This window comes from Lactuca serriola, chromosome 1 (assembly GCF_051521515.1).
Source record: "Lactuca serriola cultivar US96UC23 chromosome 1, Lser_US96UC23_V15, whole genome shotgun sequence".
NCBI lineage: Eukaryota > Viridiplantae > Streptophyta > Magnoliopsida > Asterales > Asteraceae > Lactuca > Lactuca serriola.
In genome coordinates, this window is record NC_136408.1 from 248,250,122 (window position 1) to 248,263,357 (window position 13,236).

The 13,236-nt window shown below is 38.2% G+C and overlaps 1 long non-coding RNA gene across 1 annotated transcript; it reads right to left on the reverse strand.

Moving 5' to 3' along the window:
- Positions 1-12,039: 12,039 nt before the first annotated feature.
- Positions 12,040-13,032, reverse strand: LOC145072928 (uncharacterized). The gene is made up of 2 exons (XR_013691194.1): positions 12,567-13,032; positions 12,040-12,364 (listed from the first exon to the last, which is right to left on the reverse strand). It is a non-coding gene; the product is annotated as an uncharacterized LOC145072928 (long non-coding RNA).
- Positions 13,033-13,236: the final 204 nt, after the last annotated feature.

Genomic DNA, 13,236 nt, shown 5'->3' on the forward strand with positions numbered 1-13,236 from the left:
GAATGATTTAGGAGAGAGGAGAGGGAAGGAATTCGACCAGAGGTTCCTTGTTTTAGGAGATGTGTGTCGAATTCCATCAGCCATAGGGTCTATTTATACTTGTAGACTCCTTAAGGGTTACAACCTAAACCCTAATTGGATAATCTTCTCTTAAGGCTATCCAAATCCATTCCATAGATAAGTATATGGACGATTTAAGCTATCCTTAACCTCTTAGAATTCGTCCATACCATATCCTAATGGATTTACAGTCTAAAGCTTAACTATCAAACAATTGACAGTTTATACCCCTTTATTTAATTAATCTCTTTAAGTCACCAAATTAATTCTAATTAATTCTATGACTTATATTAATCAAATAACAATATATTATTCATTATATTATTCACATAATATATTAATAATATTTACTCTCTCTTAATAAATCATCCTATCAAGTTGCTATGGTGAAGGCAACCCAAAAGGACCATGCACAACCGGATCAAATACTTGCCTAATATAGTTGCAGCATTAGACACTATTCCAACAGTCTCCCACTTGGATAAGTCTAGTAACTATACAAGTACAATTCGGTTTGCAATCATAGCTCTCAAAGACGCTGTCAACTCTGATCTAATCAATCTTGTCCTTTAGATAAGGGAACGTACAATCCTCTGTTAGATATCATGCTGACAATCCTATGGAATGGTTAGTCATGCATTTAGGTTTCTCGATCTCTGATTTATTTGACATAGAACTTAATCGAACACATCAATTCAGTTCTGACCGGGCCCGGCACATAAGTCAAATCAAATCATCGAGCGGCCGAGATATCGCTTTTACCTTCTTAGATAAAAGTTACAGATAAACTTCGACTTATATGCATTTACTTATTCATTAACCAACTATACACAACAATACGTTTTATAACACCAAGTTACTGATGCGTTTTCGTATTATCAATGTACAATCAATTAACAAATAATAAACCATATATCTAGGTTTTAAGACTATATGATATTATCGTCTTGCGATCACCTTTTATATCGTATTCCATAAGGTGATTCCAGCAAGCGTGGGTTTATTCCAATGCTCAAAACTAGTTCATAAGCACTCATGAACGTTGCAACAATCCTTTGCTATGTCTAACACCATTTAGACACTCTACACACCAATTCATGACAATCTTCTTTCATATCTACTCCCAACATATGAACGATTGTGGACCATTTGAATAATTCGATTATTCCTAATAAACTCAATTATTCTGGAAGTCAAAACATGCAAAAGTGAAACAATAGGTAAACAATTAACATAAGATAGTATCATTACTCATAAATAAAACTCCTTTATTTAATCATCAAATGTCAATTTCATTTTATCTATTACACGTTTCTAATACTATCTAATCTATGCTAATATCATCCTTCAGCCCAATACTCCTAGCATGCTGCAAGTGCTTAACCCTACTCAGCCCCTTCGTAAGCGGATCTGCTGGGTTATCTTCTGATGATATCCTCTTCACTACGAGTTGTCCTTCTTCTACACGATGTCTGATGAAGTGATATTTTCTGTCGATATGTCTTGATCTACCATGATCCCTCGGTTCCTTGGTTAAGGCAACCGCACCTTCGTTATCACAGAAAATCTCCATGGGCTCCTTTATGGCAGGTACGACTCCAAGATCACCGATGAAGTTCTTTAGCCATATTGCCTCCTTCGACGCTTCGCTCGCTGCAATGTACTCTGATTCGCACGTTGAATCAGCTACGGTCTCTTGCTTGGAACTCTTCCAGGTCACTGCTCCTCCATTTAGGGTAAAGACCCAGCCCGACTGCGAACGGTAGTTGTCCCTGTCGGTCTGAAAACTGGCGTCACTATACCCTCGCACCTTCAAGTCATCACTCCCTCCAAGGACTAAGAACCATTCCTTTGTCCTCCGAAGGTACTTAAGGATATTCTTTACCGCAATCCAATGTGCTTTGCCAGGATTCCCTTGATATCTGCTAACCATGCTCAAAGCGAAGGCTACATCAGGGCGAGTACAAGTCATAGCGTACATGATTGAGCCAACTGCGGAAGCGTATGGTACTCGGCTCATTTCTGCTATCTCAGCTTCGGTACTCGGACTTTGAGTCTTACTCAATTTGGCATTACTTTGTATTGGTAATTCTCCCTTCTTTGAGTTTTCCATACTAAAACGTTTCAGTACCTTCTCCAAGTAAGTGTTCTGACTAAGTCCAATTAGTCTCTTACTTCTTTCTCTCACTATCCTTATTCCCAAAATGTAAGAAGCTTCTCCGAGGTCCTTCATAGCGAAGCACTTCCCGAGCCAGGACTTAACTTCCTGCAGAGTCGGGATGTCGTTTCCTATGAGCAATATGTCATCGACATATAGGACGAGAAAGCTTACTATACTCCCACTGGCTTTGACATATACATAAGACTCGTCTTCGCTTCGTACAAATCCAAACTCTTTGACTTTCTCATCGAAGCAAAGATTCCATCTGCGAGACGCTTGCTTAAGTCCATAAATGGACTTCTCAAGTTTACACACTCTATTCGGATGCTTCGGATCCACAAACCCCTCGGGCTGAGCCATGTAAACATCCTCAGCCAACTTCCCATTAAGAAAAGCAGTCTTGACATCCATTTGCCAAATCTCATAATCATGAAATGCGGCAATAGCTAGCATCACTCTAATAGATTTAATCTTTGCAACTGGTGAGAAGGTCTCATCATAGTCAACTCCAGGAGTTTGAGTAAAGCCCTTCGCAACCAATCGCGCTTTATATGTGTGTACGTTTCCATCCACGTCGGTCTTCTTCTTGAAGATCCATTTGCACCCAACGGTCTTACGTCCGGGCACATAATCAACCAAATTCCAAACTTGGTTATCATACATGGATTGGATCTCGCTATCCATTGCCTCTTTCCATTTTGCAGACTCCGGGCCTGCCATGGCTTCCTTATAGCTATTAGGTTCATCAAGGTTTACTAGTGTACCATCACTAATATACGTGTCCCCTTCGGTAGTAATATGAAAACCATAAAACTGGGGTAGAACTTTAACTCTATCGGAACGTCTAAGAGGTAAGGATTCGTCAATCGGTTCAACCGGAGTTTCCTCCTCGGGTTGAGTGCCAGCGGTAGAGGTTCCTTCATCTATCGACTCTTGAATCTCTTCAAGCTCGATTTGCCTCCCACTGTCTCCTTGGCTTATGAGTTCTCGCTCTCGGAAAACTCCTCTCCTCGCAACGAACACAACATTGTCCTTCGGTCTATAGAAGAGATATCCAAAGGATGTCTGCGTGTAGCCGATGAAAATACATCGCTCACTTCGAGGTTCAAGCTTGTCGTGAGTATCTCGTCTTACGAAAGCCTCACAACCCCAAACCTTGATATGTGCCAACGAGGGAGCTTTCCCTGTCCACATCTCGTGAGGTGTTTTGGCAACCTTCTTAGTAGGGACTCGGTTAAGGATATGGGCGGCAGTCTCTAAGGCATACCCCCAAAAAGAGATTGGTAGCGAAGCACGACTCATCATAGAGCGAACCATATCCAATAAGGTTCGATTACGCCTTTCTGCCACACCATTCAACTGTGGTGTCCTAGAAGGTCTCATCATAGTCAACTCCGGGAGTTTGAGTAAAGCCCTTAGCGACCAATCGCGCTTTATATGTGTGTACGTTCCCATCCACGTCGGTCTTCTTCTTGAAGATCCATTTGCACCCAACGGTCTTACGTCCGGGCACGTAATCAACCAAATTCCAAACTTTGTTATCATACATGGATTGGATCTCGCTTTCCATTGCCTCTTTCCACTTTGCAGACTCCGGGCCTGCCATGGCTTCCTTATAGCTATTAGGTTCATCAAGGTTTACTAGTGTACCATCACTAATATACGTGTCCCCTTAGGTAGTAATATGAAAGCCATAAAACTGGGGATGAACTCTAACTCTATCGGAACGTCTAAGAGGTAGGGATTTGTCAATCGGTTCAACCGGAGTTTCCTCCTCGGGTTGAGTGCCAGCGGTAGAGGTTCCTTCATCTATCGACTCTTGAATTTCTTCAAGTTCGATTTGCCTCCCACTGTCTCCTTCGCTTATGAGTTCTCTCTCTCGGAAAACTCCTCTCCTCGCAACGAAGACAACATTGTCCTTCGGTCTATAGAAGAGATATCCAAAGGATGTCTGTGGGTAGCCGATGAAAATACATCGCTCACTTCGAGGTTCAAGCTTGTCGTGAGTATCTCGTCTTGCGAAAGCCTCGCAACCCCAAACCTTGATATGTGCCAACGAGGGAGCTTTCCCTGTCCACATCTCGTGAGGTGTTTTGGCAACCTTCTTAGTAGGGACTCGGTTAAGGATGTGGGCGGCAGTCTCTAAGGCATACCCCCAAAAAGAGATTGGTAGCGAAGCACGACTCATCATAGAGCGAACCATATCCAATAAGGTTTGATTACGCCTTTCTGCCACACCATTCAACTACGGTGTCCTAGGAGGCGTCAATTGCGAAACTATTCCACACTCCTTGAGATAATCGTGGAATTCAAGACTTAGGTACTCTCCTCCTCGATCGGATCGAAGCATCTTGATTTTCCTGCCCAATTGATTCTCCACTTCATTCTTGAATTCTTTGAACTTTTCAAAGGTGTCTGACTTTTGCTTGATTAAGTAGATATACCCATATCTACTATAGTCATCGGTAAAAGTCACATAGAAGCGGTTCCCATCCTTCGTGGTTGATCTAAACGGTCCACACACATCGGTATGTATTAGGTCCAATAGACCCTCGCCCCTTTCACATGTACTCGTGAAAGGCGACTTAGTCATCTTTCCAAGCAAACAAGACTCGCATGTGTCATCTTCCCTAAGGTCGAATGACTCCAACACTCCATCCTTTTGGAGTTGGGCTATGCGTTTCTTGTTGACATGTCCAAGACGACAATGCCACAAGGATGCTTTATCCATACTAGTGGAAGAATCAATATTCAAAACATCATTTCCTAAGTTATCAACAATCATAACGGTTTCATATATTCCATTACATGGTAGAGCTTCAAAGTAAAAGACACCATTTAGATAAGCCAAAATAGAACCATTCTCATTATTAAAAGAAAATCTAAATCCTTGTCTATATAAACCATGAAATGAAATGATGTTTCTTGCCATTTCTGGCGAATAGCAACAATTGTTCAAATCTAAAACTAAACTATTCCTAAGCACTAAGGAATACACTCCAATCTTGGTCACAGGCGACGATCTTCTGTTCCCCATGATTAGATTGATCCTTCCTTGCTCCACATCCCTACTTCTTCTTAGTCCCTGCACATTAGAACAAATGTGATAACCACAACCGGTATCAAGAACCCAAGAAATAGCATGATTAGAATCGTTAGATTTGATTGTATATATACCTGCGAAAGATGGCTTGATCTTTCCTTCTTTGATTGCTTGCAGGTAATCCGGGCAGCTTCTCTTCCAATGTCCTATCTTGTGGCAGTGGTGGCACTCTGCCTCCTTTGGGTTAGAGCAGGGCTTGGCGGGATCAACTTTGGTCCCACTAGAAGAGGCACCATCTCGGGCTTTCACCTTGCGATAGTTCTTCGATGAAGCTTTCCTCTTCTTTCCCTTCCCTTGTCCAATAGCCAAGACAGGAGCAGCGGGCGGATTGGGAGTGGGTGCAACAGACTTGTCTTTGAAGTTGCTCTCAGCAACCCTCAAGAGACCTTGGAGCTTGCTTAGGGTGACCTCTTCTTTGTTCATGTGGTAGGTCATCCTAAATTGGTTGTACATCGGAGGCAAAGAGTGAAGCACCATGTCGATCGCCAAGTCTTCACCGAAGTCAACATTTAACTTGCGGAGGCGGTCAACATACCTTTGCATCTTTTGCAAGTGCACGGTAAGAGATTCTCCATGACCCATCTTCGCGGAAATCATGTTAGTGAAAATCTCGTACCTCTCTTGTCTCGCGTTTTGGTGGTACCTCTCCAATAAGTCTTGATGCATCTCGTACGGGTACATGTCCTCGTAGGACTTTTGGAATTCGGAGTTCATGGTGGCGATCATGATGCAATGTACCTTCGTTGCATCTCGCTCATGAGTTTCAAAGGCGGTGATTTCGGCGGGAGTAGCAATTTCGGGGTTGATTTTCTCGAGTTTCTCATCGAGGACATACTCCTTATCCTCATAGCGAGCAATGGTGCGAATGTATCTTATCCATTCGCTAAAGTTCGTTCCATCGAAGGTGACCTTTTGGCAAAGGCTCATCAACGTGAAAGAACTAGCAGCAGCGTTGTTTGCGTTTGACATCTACAATTAGAAAAGGACAAAGATAGATTAGAATAAGAATCCCCAATTATCACCCAATAAGAAAATTAGATCTAGGATCCAACAATAACATTTACATACTAGAAAAGGGATGCCGTAATCTAACATGCAAATAAATTGAAGGTAAGTGAATGACGATTCACTAATTCTCCATCATAAAACTTACACTATTAGTCCTAAGTGTTTTTTTTTTTTTTTTTTTTTTTTTTTTTTTTTTTTTTGAGAATTCCTAGGTTCGGATGAGATTCATTGAAACTATTCAATGGCATGTTTAAATCTCGATATGCCCCTCTCGTTTGTGACTGGGATGCCGAGGATCACAAAGCGGGTGTGAATTACCATGCAAATTCACATGGTGCCTTCATTGTAACAATCACCTATTCGATGTGCCGGTAAACCACACACGCTCCATCGAACTATGATAAACAATGAATCACCCTTTGCCACCTTCGCTTAGAACCAATTAGTGTGCCGGTAAACCACACACGCTCCACTAACATCTTAGCAAGGTGCAAAGTGTAATTTCATGGGATTGCATCAATTCACTTTTCCTAAAGTAACTAGGATTGGGAAATTTTTTTAAAAAAATATATATAGTTACTTTATATTTCTTATTATACTTTTAATGAGAGAATGAGGTTGCCCTATCCTACCCGTTCGGCTAACGACCCTCCACCAATCAAGCAAGCGGTGGGTGTGAGTGTACACCCATTAAGCGCCATTTTATAGGACGCAACCTTATACCCACCTTATAGATCGGCTTCGTGAATGAGGCCTACTAACGGTAAGACTAGCATTTAGTTATACATATATATATTATTCTAGTAATATCATATTTGTATAGTGTTGTATTTTAAAACTTTTAAAATCTAGGGTTTGAAATTTAAGTTGTCTAAATTAAAACTTTTAGTCACAAAAGTAAATTTCAAAACATGAGGGTAGGTTTTAAACATTTAAAACATGGAGGATCAAATAACAAATAATTCCAATTAACAATTAATATCCTAATTATCTATATTTGATTTATTCAAGATTTCTTTGAAAGATAATTACCAAAATAGTTAAATAATTAATTAATTATCATATAAGGAAATTAAATATTTAATTAGTTGATAATTACCTTTTTCTAGATCAAGATAATAGTCATATTTATCATAAAATCGGATTTAGGTTGATCTATTATGATTAAGGTAAGTTTCCATAAGATAAACACAAAGAAATCCCGAATCTGGCCATTCCTGACGCTTTGACTCGCCGAGTGCACAAGGGGACTCGCCGAGTCAGGCCTACTCGCCGAGTCCACCTTGGGACTCGCCGAGTCAGTGACACAGAAACCAAAAAATCGAATTTTGCAGGTTTGTTTCAGTTAATCAAGCAACAATTTAAAGAAAACCAAGCTAGGCTTTGATACCACTGTTGGGTTTTAGCCATAAGAACTTTCCTATGTGCGCATGCAAAACCCTAATGCTTGGATCTAGGCTTTCTAATAAACATGCATTGGATCCAAGTCTTCTAATGACTAATTAGGTTAAATAACAACATTGAAACAGATCTAGAATCATACCTTTGAGTTCCTTGTTGATCTTGAGGTCTTGGAGCTTCTAGAGTCACAAGTGTCACTCCTCTAATGGCTTACAAACACCAATAGCAATAAGAATGATTTAGGAGAGAGGAGAGGGAAGGAATTCGACCAGAGGTTCCTTGTTTTAGGAGATGTGTGTCGAATTCCATCAGCCATAGGGTCTATTTATACTTGTAGACTCCTTAAGGGTTACAACCTAAACCCTAATTGGATAATCTTCTCTTAAGGCTATCCAAATCCATTCCATAGATAAGTATATGGACGATTTAAGCTATCCTTAACCTCTTAGAATTCGTCCATACCATATCCTAATGGATTTACAGTCTAAAGCTTAACTATCAAACAATTGACAGTTTATACCCCTTTATTTAATTAATCTCTTTAAGTCACCAAATTAATTCTAATTAATTCTATGACTTATATTAATCAAATAACAATATATTATTCATTATATTATTCACATAATATATTAATAATATTTACTCTCTCTTAATAAATCATCCTATCAAGTTGCTATGGTGAAGGCAACCCAAAAGGACCATGCACAACCGGATCAAATACTTGCCTAATATAGTTGCAGCCTTAGACACTATTCCAACAGAGTCGGGCTAGATATCAGGCTTAAGTCGCGTAGTAACTCGGCGAGTCACATGGGTAGACTCGGCGAGTTGGATGAAGATAGGCAGGAACTCGACGAGTTGGAAGAACAACTCGGCGAGTCTATTGAAGATTGCCTGAGACTCGGCGAGTCTATTCTTGGACTCGGCGAGTCAAGTCGCGAAACCCCAAACCCTTCGAGTTAAGACTCGGATCAGTGAGTGGAGTGGGGACTCAGTGAGTTGGACAGGGCAGAACTCGGAAATCAGTAGACTCGGCGAGTCAGGGGCTGACTCGGCGAGTCGAGTCGCGAACGAAAGGATCCTGAGCATATGAACTCGGCGAGTCAGTAGGAAGACTCGGCGAGTAGGGTTGACCAGGAAAGTTGACTTTGACCAGGACTTTGACTTTGACTAGAGTTGACTTAGTTTGACTGTTGAAGGGCAGTTAGGACTAAGTGTTATATTTGGTATTAGTAGATCGGGGAGTCTTTGGAGTAGCAGTGCGGGAGTTGTCAGATAGCGGTCAGAAGGGTATCAGCAAGGACTTCTACAATGCAGGTGAGTTTCCTTCCAGTAGGAACGGGTCTACGGCCACTATGCCAGCCCGTTTAGTTAGCAGTAGTTCCGGACTACAGTCCGATGCAGTAGTTCATTATGCTTGGTGTCTTTGTGATACATATGAGTTATGTGTTCCGGACTATGGTCGGATGTAGTATGCAGTATATGTGTTTATATTATATGCTATGATTATGTTATGCTATGTTCGTTTAGTTCCGGACCTCGATCCGATACAGTAGTCAGAATGCTTGATGTCTTTGTGATTCAAGCATGTTTTGTGTTATGTGTTCCGGACACTATTCCGATGCAGTATGCAGTATAAGTATTCATGCTAGTTGATATGTGTTTATGATATGCTATGTTCAGTCAGTTCCGGACTACAGTCCGATGCAGTTAGTTCCGGACTTCGGTCCGATGCAGGGGACAAGGTCCCAGTCAGTTCCAGACTTCGGTCCGATGCAGTTTCCGGACTTCGGTCCGATGCAGAGGGCAAGGCCCTGGTTAGTTCCGGACTTTGGTCGGATGCAATTTCCGGACTTCGGTCTGATGCAGTGGGCAAGGCCCAGTATGTGCTTTGTATGTTATTGTATGGTATGTGGTAGATTGAACGAGCTCGCTAAGCTTCGTGCTTACATTTTTCAGTTTTGGTTTCAGGTACTCAGTTTTCAAAAGAGGAGCTCGGGAAGATTGCAGTGCACACACCATAGTCAACTAGCCTAGGAATGTTTTACTCTGATAATAAGATTATGTTTTGAATTGATACTCGGAAACTATGTTATGACTTATGATACATTATTTATAAATATGGTTTTAGTAATGTTTTAAACGAAAACTTTTAGTTTTGATTTTTGGGTCATTACAATACACACAAAGTTTGGATAACAATATGTCCCGTACTTGCAGACTGAATATGGGAAAATAGAGACTGCATTAGAGAAAATCACAAGAGATAAGATCCATATAAAGTCTTCTCCAAGGGGCTTTCTAGAAGGATTTCATTGATTGCTTAAGGCTTAAGCAGAGAATTAGGGTTTCCATCTACAACCCTAGCAACTTAGCTATATAAGGAACCCTTGGCTTATAGTTTTCAGCCTTATGCATTCTTAAGGAACCCTAGCCGAATTCAAGAAGCCTCCATCACCTCTCTCTTGTTCACCCTTTGCTAAGTGGTGTTTGTAACTCCATTAGAGCTGCAACACTTGAGACATTAAGCTCTTGAAGGTCAAGATCAAGCTACTAACAAGAAAGGTATTCTTCTAAACCCTAATATGATTAGATTTCGTTTTCTTGTATGCTAGATTAGAGTTTTGCTTTGGAAAATTAATTTTCATGTATAACTTGAGAAAAACCTAGATCCAAAGCAAATAATGTTGCATGTGCACCATAGGAATGCTGTAATGTTCAAAACCCATCACAATCGCACCTCAATTTGTAAAATTCAAATATGGCTCTAGAAATATAAAAAAGACATGAAGTCAAAAAATACACGAGGTCAAGGTCTGTAGTTAGGTAGGGCTGTCTACTTGAGTTCATATTTGGATCTCATGGCCTGATTGAAACCCTTGTAAAGGTATAAATGCAATCTCTACAGCCTCGTCTAGAAAGCTGACCGATCTCAACAGTCAACTTGTAAAATCCGTATAAAAATGCAGATAAATCATTAGACTATATATTTTATATCCTTGAAAAAAGTAAGAGAACATATTATAATAATATCTAAAAATCTTACTAAAAGAATGGAAATAAAAGGGGTAAGTCAGTTCATGAACAAACTATTGTACTGGTAAAGAACTAAAATAAATACTTTATAAGTATTATTAAGTAATGTTTATGTGAAACCAATAGTGATTATTAGAACTATGTGTAAAGAGCGTTGCTACTTCATAGTCCACATTCCAGTAGAGATTTCAGTTTCTCTTTAGATCAGGTGAGTTTCACTACTTATACATGATGTCATGTGCTTTCATTTGTATGTGATTACGTGTATGGTTGATATGTATGCTTAGTATGTAAGATGTAAGACACTGATTGGGTCCATATCATTTCCATAAAAGATTATAGGTGGGTCTATAACACTTCCAATTGATGTAAGACTATATTTAGGTCTATAACATTCCTAGCATGACTATATATGAATCTATAGTATTTCTAGTTTGATGTAAGACTATAGTTGTGGCTATAGCATTCACATGTATATAAAATTATGTGTCTCGTTACATATAGTAGATTGTGTAGTTAATATGTGCTTACTAAGCATTTTCGTTTACCCGTTATTTATTAACATTTTTCAGAAATTAAAAGATTCGGCTTGACTGTATCACGCTCAACAAGCTTTTCTAGGACTGTTATGACTATAAGACTTCCGCTTTCATATTTGAATGATGTTATGAAATGATTAATATTATGTTTATTCATGAGAATTATTCAACATTGACATTTGACTTCAGTTATAATTAAATAATGAAAGTTTTCTCAGGTTTTGTTGAAAAAATATTTAAATTATTTATGTTTAAAAAAACTAGGACGTGTGTGTCATTATAAAATAAAAAACGACATTTAAATTATTTATATATAAATCATTTTTAATAAACATATATTTAAATCATTTAAAAAATGATATTTAAACTACTTATATTTAAATATTTTAAATATAAATTATTTAATATTTTTGCTATTTTTCTCAAATACATAGTTATAAAAATAAAAAACGAAAGCAGTAATACAACAATCATTGTGTTTTTTAAGTATATGACATGTTTATCGTTTTGATGAGTTCAAAAATACTTTTTAAATATATTTTTCTATAAAAATATTAATTTTCATTTTGTATATTTACTATATTTGATTAATCAGTGAAAACATCATAAAGATTAAATATATAATATAAGTAATGGGGATTAAACGGAAATGTTATCAAGCTGGTATTGACTGGTTATGAAATAGTAACAAGTAATAAAAAACTTCAACGGAGATGCTTTTAATACAACGATTGAGTATGATGTATACATCAAATTTTAATATGCAAAAACAATAATGTATCCCTTTTTTTAGTAAAAGGTATAACATTTATCAACCAGCATACATGATACAACATAAACTTATATGTATACATATTGTTAAGTTTTTTTTAAAAAAAATTACAAATATAATGTGGTTATATAATTTTAAGCATCTATATAGGGATGTATACAAGTGAAAAGTCAATGATAGTCAAATCTTCAGGCAGAACTTTCACTTTGTAGACGGGATATGATCCATGATTCCATGTGTTGAAGCTCCTCATCACTTATTGAATGGCCAAGATCAGGATATACCTGTTGTTTAATGGTTATGCATATTAGTAATTTAGTATAAAAAAAATTTAATAAATCATTTTGATACAACTCGCCTATGATTTAGCTAATTGGCTTATCCACTTTTAAACACAAATTCTACCTCTCATAAGAAATCACTACGAAATTGAAAGATGATAAACAGATAATGACTTTAGAGAGATGAGAATATGAGATGACAAACCTATGATCAGGCACTAACAGAAACAAGAAATTATAATTTGGAATTTACAATGAGAGCAAGAAAAACGATCGAAAGCCTAAATCAGACAAATATATATGCGTTAGATGCACATATGATCAATAATCGAAAAGAAACAAATCAAAGGATGCGTTAGTTGATTAGTGATTGGGACTTAGGGTTACAGGTAACAGGTTGAGGTGGAGCAGAAGGGAAAGACCAACGAGTGTTGGCGAAGTGAAGACCGTGTAGCCATAAGATGAAACTTCGAGACGCCATTGATTGATTGAGAAGGAGAAATATTAAAGAAGACTATTAATTGTGCAAACGATGATGGACAACTGGTTTTAACTTTTAATGGGAGTTGACTTGACTACAAAAATATGGACTTTTGCAGTTTTCTTCGATCAGTTTTCGACCCTCCAAACTAACGCCTTTGATTCTTGATACCGACTTCTTCAAAAACATAATGCTCCTACAAAACTGCAAAAATGATCAACGAGGTTTGTATAAATTTTTTGCTTTTTGTTAAAAAATTAAAAATAAATAAATAAATGGACTAGCATTATTGGTATTAGCATTATATTTTAATTTTAATATGTACTCTTTAGTTAGTGTTTGGGAATGTTAGTTTAAAAATGTTTTGGTTGTTTGATCAAACGGTATTTTTTGA